Below are 12,415 nucleotides of genomic sequence, written 5' to 3' on the forward strand. Positions count from 1 at the left end.
ATTATTTCCATTTTTATAGAAGATGAGCCTGAGGTTCCAAGAGATTCCAAGAGTTGCCAGGATTACACAGAGGTATATTCTGAATTCTCAGAGCAGATCCTGGGAGGTGGAAATAGGGTTAATTATGGTCCACCCTTTTGCTAGAAGTAGAATCCAAGGAGGCCTGCCTTGGAGCAGAGGTCAGTTTGCCAAGTTCACAAATCAGTTTCAGAATAGGGGCTAAGACTCTTCCAGCTCCTTATCTTCAAGTTAGGCTCTATTATGCTAATGAGAGGGCTGAGGTTAATATTCTCTCTCCCACTTCCCATTTTACAGTTTGGCAAATTGAGGCCTGAGATGGGGAAATTCCAGGCTAGCTTCTTAGGCCAGCCAGCTCCCCAAAAGCTTTTCTTAAAATCTGCCAGCTACAAAAAAATCCCAAACAAACCATATAGATTTCTTTACATTCATTAAAAATAAAACACTTCCGAGGAACTACTTGTAAGCATGCACATGGCTTCAGTCAATCCCCGTCCCAAATTTGGAACTAGAAGCTCTTCCATCATCTCTCCCTTCCTTCCTTCCCCCAACTGGGCTGAGCAGCAACTCACAGCTCGGCCCTGCCGGCCCAGAAAGGTATTTAACTACTGCTACAGCGTCTAATTACCGAATGGGGGCCCCGGGGGAGCTCAGCTCCGCGCAGGGGCCGCTGGGTCCAGGCTAGTTGAGAGGGCAGCACGAGGGGCGCCCTAGGCCAAGTGGGCACCTAGTTACAATAGAAAACCCTGGGAGGGGAAGAAAGGAAATTGGGGGTTATGACCAAAACCAGTAGGAGATAGGGGTACTGCCTTCCTGTTCCTCCTTCTCTTTACCCTTACCCAGAAGCTGTGATCCCAGCCTCCAGATCACCTAGTGTCCAAACTTGATTTGCATCTCCATTTGCATATATTTTCATCCATCTTCCCAAGCTTGCAGAATAACCCAGCAACTAATTCCAGAATCTGGGAATGATTGGACTGGCCCAGAATCCCTTGGAATGCTACCTAACTAACCAGATCTCCTGGCCTCCTCAAGGACAGAATTGTATAGAGGGTGAGTGGAAAGGGTGCTGGCCTGGGAGTAGGAAAACCTGGGTTCCACATAGATCCCTGTAAAAGGGACCTACCAGGTCATTCTGATCAAGCCAGACCTCTGAATAGCCAATTCCTTCAAAGCTCAGCTCAAACCCCAGCTCTTATATGGAGCTGGGCTTTGGTGCCCCCACCCAGGTGTCCCTGTGATAATCCTATGCACATACTGTTTCCCCTCACAAATCAAAGGTAAGCACCACGAAGCCGGATCTTTTTGTGTTTGCCCTCAGCACCAGCTACACGAATGCTCGATGACCAATGAGGAAACCACTTGCCCGAGGTGTGAGACATCCGAATTGTCTTCCAGTTCTATTAATAATTCAGGCTACAAAGGGATGACCCAAGCCTAGTTTACCTGAGTCTGCCGTCAAACCTTCTTGCCACGAAGAACATTGCCTCTCCCACTAGAAAGAAGCAAGAGTGATTTATTCTCATTCAACTTAAGTTCCCGGAGGTAGCTAGACGGCACAACAGAGGCAGGAAGACCCGAGTTCAAATCCAGCCTCCAACACTTACACACTCCCTAGCTGTGTCACCCTAGACAATTAATCCCAAATCCTCGAAAAAATTAAGTCCCTGGTTCCAGCACCCTCTAAGATGCCTTGCTCTGCCCTCTCTTCTCCATCTCCAGTTTCTCTGGCTTCCTTCAAGACTTGGTTCAAGGCTCACCTTCTGCAAGAGGCATTTCCTGGTTTGTCCAGATGCTAGTACCTCCCTTTCAGATTACCATCTATACATCTTGGATATACCTAGAAACAGAGTTTTCTCCTCTACTGGCAATGTATGATTCTTAAAGAGACTTATTTTTCTCTGAATTTCTAGCTCAGTACAGTCCCTGACACATTTGAGTATTTAATAAAGGTTTGCCTATTGGATAGACTATTGACTTTCTTTCCCCACTTCTGCCTAAGCTCAGGAAAGGCAAGATATTATATACCTGAGCCAAGACGACTTCCAAAGTTAAAAATACTGCCCAACACATTTTAAGCTTATCCACTTCTTGCTAGCCTCAGCTCCTGGGCAGAGGCCTGCAAAGATCTCTAGTAGAATAGACATTCTTTGAAGGCTGGGGTTTTTGTTCAGTTTTAGACTCGGTGTTGTGCATACAGTAGGTACTTAAATCCCATTGGGCTGGATCTAAGGACTAGCTTGGTGAAGAGAGCACAGGATTTGGACACCTTGAACTGGATGACTGCCCCACACACATCTTAAAATCAACAATTCCTAAACTCAAGTCATCATGTCTCCTCTCCAAATCTTCCCCTCCTCCTCACCTGCCTAATTGAGGTTACCCACCACTGTCCCAGTCACCAAGGCTCACAACATACTATATGATCCTTGACCCACCACTCTCATCCCCATATCCATCCAATCAGTTGCTGAGTTCTATGTTTCCATCTCCATAATATCTTTCCTATATACCTGTGTCTACCCTGTCGCAGGCCTTGATTTTACCTCCTGCCTGGACTACTGAAATCGCTTTTGGAGGGGGTGAGGGTCTGGCTGCCTTAAATTTCTCCCCACCGTATTCCATCTTCCACTTAGCCATTACAGTGATCTTCCAGTGAAGCTCTGATCATGCTAACCTCTCCTTCAATAAATTCCAGTGATTCCCTACTATCTCTGGGATCAAATATAAATTCCTGTATAACCTCTGCAGTTCTTCACAAGCTGATCCTCCCCCCACCCTTTTCAGTCTTCTTACATCTTTCTCCCTTTTGTGATCCACGATACTCTAACTCCCCACTGGGAATATCTCACTGGCTGTTCCCCATACCCAGAATGCTCTCCTTCATCTGCATCTACTGCCTGCCTTCCAGTCTCACCCTAGAAGCCTCTTCCAGTCTTCCTGACTGTTACAGTTAAACCAAATTAATCTTCTGAGATTATCTCCTATCTATCCTGGCTACATCTCATACAGTTGTTTGAATGTTGTTTCTTCCATCAGACTGTGAATTCCTTGAGAGTGTCAACTGCTTGTAGCTTTCCCAGGGTTTAGCACAGTTCCTGGCACACAAGCATTGAGTACCTTAATAAATATTTAATAAAGTCCCCTATTCTAATCCTATCCTCAACACTAAATAACTGGGACTTTACTTGGCCTCAGTTTCCCTATCTGTAAAGAAAGTGGTAAGACTAGATGATGTCTAGATTTTCAGATATATATAAAGCCTCTTCAGTCTTCTAAAGCAGACCTCAAGGACCATCTCCTCCAGGGATCTTTGGAAGTTCATAGACCCCTGTCCCTTTTTTTGGAGAAGGAAGCACTAATCCACACAGCTCTCTCTCTAATTATTTTCTGTGTGAATCCCTAACTATGCTGAAATCCCCAGAGCCTCATCTAGCCTTTTCTTTTATTTCCCTTTCCAAACCTATCCCCACCCCCTCCAGGGCCTAACTGGGCCACGTGTTGAGTGAACACAACAATGGGAGAAAGCAGCACCCAGCTGGCTGGTAGGACCTAGGGAAACCCCAGGGGATTCAATGAACTGCCTCTAAATAGGGAAGGGCAGGGTGAAAGGGGAGAGGAGCCAGGCAGGATTTCCCCCTACCTTCACCCAGAGGTTGAGGTCTGGAAGGCCAGAATCTGGGCAGAGGGCTTGGCTTAAGTGGAAGCTGGAAAGCAGCAAGCTTTGGGTCACTTCCCTTCCCCCTCTCCCAGTTTTCTGGGCTGGAACTGGGGAAGGGATGGAGGCGGGAGCTTTGTTCATTAGCCCCAACAGGAGCAGAGCATCTAAGAGCCCAGAAATCAGTTTCACCTCCCCACCCATAGGACTTTGTGCCTTAAACTAGGAAGGGAAACTGCAGAGGGAGAAGAAAAAAGAGGTCAGGGCAAGAGGGCCCAAGCAGGAGAGCGGGGGCATTGTTGGTAGCAGCTCCCACCCGCCGGAGTTTATCCTCAGGGATCCTGCACAAGGGAGGGCGCTCCATCGGTCTGGCAGAGTTAGGGAGAGCCTGCTTTCCTACAGGAAGGAACTGCTCTGGTTCCAGGGCAGGGCCGTTCGCTCTCTCTTCCACCTTTGATCCTGCCCAGCAAGGCTATGCCCAGAGCTGGCAGGAAGATGGGGGGGACATTATCCAAGTCTTCATCTCACACAGGGGAAAACTTGGCCCAGGGCCAAGTCCTGGGCAAGGCTGGACAACTTCATTTCCGTGGTTCCCCACAGAGAGGGGCAAATGACACAGAGAAGTTAGCAGGAGGCCTCTCATCCCACAGGGAACCTCAGCCATAAGAACCCAGGGAAGACCACCCAATCTAACTTCCAAAGTTTAGTGGAAGGGCCCGAAGCCTAAACAAGTACAATAATCTAACAGGTCTGACAGGTACTGAGCAACAGAGTTGGGACTCTGATTTCAGAATCAGTGCTCTTGTCACTGAGCACTGACCCACCAATGCAGTGAAAAGATTCTTAAAGTTAGGGTTTGTGGACTTAAAAATCCCAAAACATACAGGGTCTAGATTCTGATTCAGCCATTAATCTATTATGTGACTAGGAGGTACTTCCTTTCTCTATCCCTGTGAAATGGGGAGAGCACCTGCCGTGTCTACCACATTGGGCTGCTTGGGAAGATCAAATGGGCCAATGAATGGGCAAGAAGTCTGGGAAATCTGAAGTGCATCAGATGGGCAGGCTGGTTGTTCCAAATTGCTGACGTTTGTGGTTTGGGTAGCCTTTGGAGGTTCCCTCCCTCCTTCCCTCTCCCTACACACAGATCCCAGGGGCCCCAGCTGGAGGCTCCACTTCTCCCTTTGGGCCCAAGCACATTCACACGTGCTCTCACTCTTCCTTCCCCAGTACTTTATTTTTAGGCCCGAATTTGACTTTAATCGTTACTTAGCGGATTCTATTTCCAGCTCACGGAGGGCAGACCAAGGCAGGCAGGCAGTGATCTGAGGGGTGGAGGATGGGATGGGAGAGCCAGCCAGCTCACATACTACCCCAAAGGGAATCAGGAAATCCCAAAAGAAAGGAGGCAGAGAGGCCACGGTGGAGGAAACTGAAGCTCCCCCTTAGGAAAAGGGGCATTATAGTCACAGGGACTGACAGAGAATTCAGAATTCAGCTCTACTCGCTTCACTTATGTAGAAAGTAGGGCTCGGGGACCAGAAATGACTTGTTCAAAGTCACAGTTAATAGAAGCACAATACCCTCTGACCCATCTAGTTCCAGATGACCTTACCCATCTACCCACCTCTTAGCCCAGTCAAAAAGCTGATCAGTGAATTAGTCAGAGCCTCAGAGGTGCCTCTTACCCTGATATGGGATAGCTTACCCCAGCGTTGTCCTGAATATTCTAAAAGAAGGAAGATGGGACCTGGGAAAATATCCAGAGGGAATATGCTTTAGCCAAAGTTCCAGAAACCAGGATATAAGGCCGTAATCTCACAGTCATAGCTCCACAAGCTGATCTAGCCCATCAATGCGGTCTCTTTAAAGGGTCAAGGAGAAAGAAGAAACCAAACTTAAATAGAATCAGAAGAGACTTGTACATCATCCAGCCTGTGGGTCACACAGCACATAAATACCAAACGTAAGATCTGACCCCCAAGATTAGAACTTTTATGCATTGGGCCAAGCTGCGTCCAGCCAGAGCCAGTCCTTTGGAGCCCCAAGTGGTCATGGGATTTCCTTGGGGATTGTAGCCCCCTTACTCAGTTCCTTAGAGACTGACCGCTACCCCCTGGGGGACTGGCAAGAAAAAGATGCTGGTGGCTGCTCTCCATGTTTATAGAGGGCACAAGGGAAGGCGCCTCTCCATGCAGCAAGGCGCACTCAGGCTAGAACTGACCTGGCCGATGGGATGAACGGCAGGGCCAAGTCCTGGGCAAGGCTGAACAATTTCATCTCCTTGGTTACAGATGGAGGGCCCCGGGTTGTCACATGTGGCTTAACTAAGAGAACCAACTTTTCGTGCCACAGAAGTGAAAAGCCAGAGTGAGGAGTACTGTTCTTTGAGTCCCTGCCCATGCTTTCTGCCCCATGTGGCCACCTGCCTTGCCCATCTCTAGAGCTGGCTCTTACAAGAGATACTGGAACATAGGCCAAGTTGGGTTACGTACTCGCCTTCTGGGGGATGACTTTTCAGGCTCGGGAGGAGTTGTTTCCTACTACAGACGGCGGAAGCAGTGAGTCCCTCCTTGGAGGCCAGAGAAAGTGGCTTTTTGTTGTTGCAGCACAATGCCCTGATTCGGGATCTGTATAGCCTAGTCCAGACAATCTCAAAACCACAATTCCCACCAAAACCCCCTATCCATAAAGAGATAGAAAAGCAGAAAAAACTGGGAGGGAGAAAAATAGAAGAGACCAGAGCTCTAGTCGAGTTGTCTGGGTCCCATCTTTTGAGCCTCTGAATCTCTTTCCATATAGCCCTGGGGATCTCTGCTAGTCAGGAAAAGAAACTGAGCTTGGGGCCCAGCATTAGCCTCCAAGGAAGGCCAAGACTGGCCCCAGTTTTGTGCCAAAGGTTCAGGGTTCAGATACTTTTATACCCTGCCTAAAAAAGAGCCAACAGCGTTCTATCTCCCCCTGATGCTTCCAGCCAAGAAACTTCTGGGATGGTGGGGAGAAAGAGCCTGAACATTTCTCAGAGAGAAAACTCTGCCTCCTGCTCCAAGGATGATAGGAAGAGGGATGAGTTACGTCAGGACCAGCCCCAGCACACAAGGCACATTCACAAGTCGAAAGGGTCAGAAGGAATCCCTGCTCTGATGTTTGCTGTATCATCCACCAAGTGACTTAACCAAATTACAAAAGATGGGGGTTGAAATCACCTCTAATCCTTCCTTAGGATTAGATTCCTAAGCAGGTTGTGATAAGGTTAATTGAGTCGCCCATGAAGATCTCTCCATCAAGAAAAGTGACTCGTTATGCCTCAGCTAAACTAAAATGACCCACTGTCAACAGGAGACACACACCGAGAATTCCAATAATGAGGACGGGTTGCACTGGACCCTCCACAATCCTTAGACTAGTTTCCCTTGTTTCTAATTGCAACGGAAAAGCAACCAGCTGGAGTTAAGTGCTCATTGCTACAGAAGAGAAGTGTCCTTTTGCCAGCCCACAGAGGGAACGATTTAGGTCTTTACTCCCCACTAGCTCTGAAGAAATAATCTAATAATGTCCAGAGTTCAGTTTATGTATTCCTAGGTTGTCTTATCAACAACACTCTCTTTAGGGATTTGTTTCAGCCTCGAATCTGGTCCCTCTGGATAGAGTAATCTTCCTGTGCCCCCTTTCAGGAGTTAATGGGAGGTGGACACTCTCCTTTCTCCCTAGTGCCAGATGGAGACCTTCTGAGCCTTGACAAGACTGATGGAGATTTCCCAAGATATCAAGTAAGCATCCCCTGGGGATGGTGTTGACCGGATGTAAAAGGCTCCAGCTGCTTCCAGCCCACCAGAGCTCCCTCCCTGTTTATCAGCTCCTCCCCTTCATTTTAGATCTCCCATCTTATTTGGTGGGCTGGTGGGGGGGGGGGGGAAGGAGAAGGGTGGGGCTTTCTCCATGCCTTTCCCAAAGCTAGGACTCATATTTTAAGCCAGCTTTCCATAAATTCCCAATGTGGCCACTTTAGGGGACAGGGAGATTGGCGGGATCAGAAGGGCAGAGGTCCATGAGGAGCTTCAGCTAGCAGAAGATGATGTTCTGGGAGCACAGGGCAGACGTATGGAATGCAGCCCAGGTGGAGACTGTATGTCCTAAATTGGCCTCAGGGGCTCCAGCATAGGTCTCATGGGATGGGGATGGGAGAAAGATGAGGACATGGCCCATGAGGGAAATTGGAAATGTTCCCACCTTTAAGCCCTTGAGCTTGGGAGTCTCATTCCCAAGTGTTGACAAAGCTGATGAAAGGAGGGAGGACCACAGTTTTAGGGAAGTTTCCAGCCATTATCCTGAAAGATGAGGAGAAGGAGAAGAGTTATGGAACAGACTTATAAGAACGGAGAGTGAGGAGTTTAAGTAACTTTGAACATGGATATTTGATTCTTCCCAATTCTCCTTTGAGGGAGAAACTGTGGCTTGGGATCAGCATCAGCGTCCTAGGAAGGCAAAGCTCTGTGCCAAAGCACCAGGATCCAGACACCTCTAAACCACACCTCAAAAAGAACTAGTAGTGTTCCTTCTCCCCTGGACACTCACCAGAGACGGAGACAAAAGGCTCTCAAGAGATAAATGCTCCACATCCCTTTATATTGCCCAAACTCTTCTTAGAGTTGGGTTTCCTTGTCAGGGAAATTTCCATATTTTTGTCTGACTCCACTATCCACTTCTCTAAGAGCTCTGAAATCCAGGTATTCTGAGGTGGTCATGGCAAAGGTACAAGGAATCCTTGTGTGGCTCTCTTACTGGCAGCATGCCCAGGGGCAGAAGCTTCCCGACTGAACAGTCAAGCATGAATATGACATTCAACTAGAAAGTTAGGAGCTCCCCAGCACTCCCCCAACCATATTTCCTGGCTCCCCTTACCATCCCAAATGAAGGAGAAAAGGGGTGGGGAGTGGAAATATGGAACACTAACAGCAATAATGAAGGAACTGAAGGAGCCAAGTCAGAGGGTTTTTAAGCAGCAAGAGCCCCTTGTTAGCTACACCACCCTACCCCTCTACCAGCTACCTCCTATATCCTGAACATGAAGATTTCTCCCCCAGCATGGCCAGGCCCATGGGCAACTCTTCCAGGCAAAGGTCTCTCCAAGGACTGCCAGGAGCAGCAAGGCTCACCTCAGCAATTACTCCCCTCTCCCCCCCAAAAAGCAAGATCTAATCACTACCTCCCCACATGGGCATCTTAACCCTGGTGACAGGATGGATGCTTTGGAGACTAAAACATGTAGGTCCCCAGAGCCCAGTACCCCAACAAGAAGAATACCCTGGCCCATATGCCAGGCTGAGCCAGCTGAACACACTCTCAAAACCGCCTTTCTCCCCATGCCTTGATCTGCAGCCTGGCTGAGCACATGGTAAGACTCTCAGGGCCTGGCTTAGTCCGGCTTGACTACTGCCATCTCAAGGCAGTTTTGGTTTTAATTAGTTGCCCAGCATGAGCAAGTAATTCAGAGTGTGACTGTGGCCAAGTCACTTTTGGACTTCAGTTGCTTCTGTGAAAAGCAGAAGATGGACTGGATTATCTCTGAATTGTTTCAGTTCTAAATTCTGGGAGCCCAACTTTGGTTGAACCCTCTTTCCTTTTTCCATGCCTCAGTTTACCCAAAAGTAAGATAAAGAGTTCACTCTAAATGTTTTCTAAGGCCCCCTTTTGCCCTAATTCAATAACCCCAGTCCTGGATATCTAACACAGGCCTAGGCAGATGGAAGGAATCCAGACAGAAGCGGGGTGGGGAAGGGGAGAAATACAATCCACACGTGCAAGACCAGCTCCCTCTAGGTGGTACAGGGGGCTTTGTTTCCAAGGCTGCTCTCTCTGCACACCCAGGGATGCAGTCAGGGAGGCCGGGAGGCCATAAAGAGCAGCCCCAGCCAGAGAAAGTGTCTCCACCTCTTCAGCCTGAGGTGGGTGGGGGGTGTCAGATCAAGGAAACCAACCAGAGTGCTCCGACCTGGGCTCCTGGCTGGGCAGCGAGGAGCATTGTCCCCAGGCCACCGTGAGCACCGCTGCTGTCAGGCGTCAGGCTCAGTGGGCAGGTTACGCTTATGGGGTAGAGGGTGGAGATTTGGGGGTGGTTGAAGGGGGAGGAGAAGACGGAGCTTTGGGCAGTTCTGGCAGCCCCCCAGAGGCGATGAAATGGCTTCTCTCTCCGCACACCACCCCCTCTGGTCCAGGCTGACCCCACCCCGCGCTGGAAGCTTAATTCTCCTCCCTCCCTCCATCAGCCACATGCCCATCCTGCCCAGTCCCACTAGAAGAAAAGCTGGCATTCCCCTGGGTCTCCGCCCCATTCCTGCTCCTCCGATCCCGGCCGAGGCTCCAAGCCCTTGGGTGGAGGGAGATAAAGGGTGGCGAGCAGGAGTTTGTCGGAGCCTCCTCGGGAGCCCTCACCCGAACCCCCGGCAGGCCCCGGGGCAGCTGAGGATCCACAAACTTGGCGCTCCCTCGCCGCCCCCAGGGCCCGGGGCCCATGTCGGAAGCCAGCTCATTCCCCGGGTCTAGACTGTGACAGCAACTCCCGGGAGAATTCAAACCATTTCTCGGTCCTCGGGTGGGGGAGGGGAGCGGACGCAGGGAGGGCGGGAGCGGGACAAGGACCAGGGGTTCCGGGCCGGCGATCTCCACCCAGCCTCGGCGGCCGGGCCACAGCCCCGGAACGTTGGGCACTCACCTCTCTCTGAGCGCTGCGGTCCGATCCAGCTCGCCGCCGGCGACATCAGTGGGCTGCGGGACAGTCCATGCGGCCGGGGGGGCTGGGGGGAAGCGGGGGGCGGGTGGGCGTCCCCGGGAGGAGGGCTACAAAGGAGCGCTGGAGAGGGGGAGGGAAGGAAAGAAGGAGCGGGAAGAGGGCAGGGGAGAGGAGCGCGCCGGGACGAGGCGGGGGGATCGCCGCGCGGCCCGGGTCGGGGAGGGAAGAAAGGAGCCGGAGGGAGGAGGAGGAAACAATGTAGCCGCCGCGGCCCCAGGAGAGTTCCGCTTCCGAACGCCGCCGCCGCCGCCGAGGTTCGATCTGGGGACGCGGCGCTCGCGGCCGGGGCAGCTCCGGCACAAAACGTTCGATTACGGAGCGTTGCGGCTCCCAGCGTCCCGGCCCTTCCGCGCACCGGCGGCCCAGGCTGCGAGGGGACTGGAGCGAGGGGGAGTGCGGGAGGAGGGACAGATCGACGGCTCCCCGGCCGGACTAGAGGGCCGGCGGCAGCGGCGCGGCGGCGGCTGCCCCCACCCCGGGAGCGCGGCGGGAGGGGTGGGGTGGGGCGGGGCGGGGCGGGGGGAGGGGGAAGGGTGGCGGCGCGCGCGCGCGTCCTCTGCAGCGGTGGCCGCCCCCTCCCCAGTCCTTCTCCGGCTCAGCTGGAAGGAAGCTCGCAGGCCTGGCCGGAGGAAGCGGAGCCCGGATCCATCCGCCTGCAGCAGCGCGCCTGCGCTAAATGGGCTTGACCCGTTCGCGGACCGGCCGCGAGCGGGGAGGTTGTGCCACCTACCGGACGCCACGGGCATGACGTGGGGGTGTGTCTAGGTCCCGGCTTCCCGACCCCCTGACGCGACTCTCTATGCCCAGCATCACGGCCTGGCTGCGGACCCATTGGTCGTGGGACGCTTGAAACGGGAGCCGCGCTGGACGTGGAGCGGGTGGCCGGAGGGGCGGCTCCGGAGGGAGGGGGTGTTTGCCCGGCGGCCGGTCCCGGACCGTGGCCCGGTCTCGGTCCTTGGCCTGCTGCAGGAGGTGAGTGGGCGTCCGTCCGAGTGTCCCGGAGAGAGCTCCAGGGCAGGTGCAGCTGGGCCTGGGGAGGGGCTTTCACGGGGGCAGACGGCGAGTGTTGAGAGTGAATGACCTGAGACCACCAGGACACGCTGGCGAGAGCCAGAGGGTAAAGGTCCAGAGTTCCAATGTACAAGCTGGCGTCCCTGCCCGTGCAGCCTGCGTGCGTCAGTCGGCAAACGTCCGTGAAATGTCCGCCCCGGGCCAGGCCTGGGCTGAGCCCGGGAGCGTAAAAGGCAAAAGTCAGGCCTTGCTCTCAAGGAACTCTGATGTTTCCGCCAGACTCAACCGTCCTGTGGTCTGGGGCAAGAGCAATTGCTTTGTGCTGTTTCACCCCAGAAACCAAATTAGGGACATGATTAGTTATTAGAAGGAAGAGAAACTTCTCCCTAATAACTGGGGGGGAAATCCAAAAGTGGAAGGCGACGAGGGCAGTCAGAGGGGGCTGCCTTGGGGAGAGGGCAGTTGATTTCCCCTCATTGGGGGGAGGGTACAATCAGGAACACCGGTTGACCACTTGTCCAATATGTCCTAGAAAGGACAATTCAGGGGGTCCAAGTGATCCCCCAAATCCTGTGGTTACATGGAGGAGATGAGATTCAATGTTAACACCACAGACAGGCTAAATTGGTCATAATCGTCCAAGGGAAGGAGCTGAGATTGAGGAGCTCTGGGAAAGGCTCCTGAAAGAAGGGGGGACTTTTGTTGAGACTTGAAGGAAGCCAGGAATAGAACAAAGAACTATATACACGGGATTCTTAGGACAGAATGAAATTGAGGAATAGCCTCAGGTTGACAGCAATGATACAATATGTTAAGAAGAGGATCCCTTTACCCCAGGATAAATAAACTGCAGAATTCTTGGGGGGTTCCCTGAACCTTAATAATCTAGAGGGTCACCAGACTTTATTAAGAGAAAGGGGTCTTCTCCTTTCTCCCTC

General features: G+C 52.0%; 1 protein-coding gene across 2 annotated transcripts in view; it reads right to left on the reverse strand.

Moving 5' to 3' along the window:
- CSK (C-terminal Src kinase) overlaps positions 1-11,061 on the reverse strand; it is a 37,147-nt gene extending 26,086 nt beyond the window's left edge. The window contains exons 1-2 of one of the 2 annotated variants that reach the window (XM_074296974.1): positions 10,389-11,061; positions 7,907-8,004 (exon numbers count right to left, since the gene is read on the reverse strand). The gene's annotated coding sequence lies outside the window, so the exon portion shown is untranslated. The remainder of the gene's footprint in view (positions 1-7,906; positions 8,005-10,388) is intronic. The other variant, XM_074296973.1, reaches the window with a different exon arrangement.
- Positions 11,062-12,415: the final 1,354 nt, after the last annotated feature.

The sequence above is a fragment of the Sminthopsis crassicaudata genome, chromosome 2, assembly GCF_048593235.1.
Source record: "Sminthopsis crassicaudata isolate SCR6 chromosome 2, ASM4859323v1, whole genome shotgun sequence".
In the NCBI taxonomy this organism is placed as follows: domain Eukaryota; kingdom Metazoa; phylum Chordata; class Mammalia; order Dasyuromorphia; family Dasyuridae; genus Sminthopsis; species Sminthopsis crassicaudata.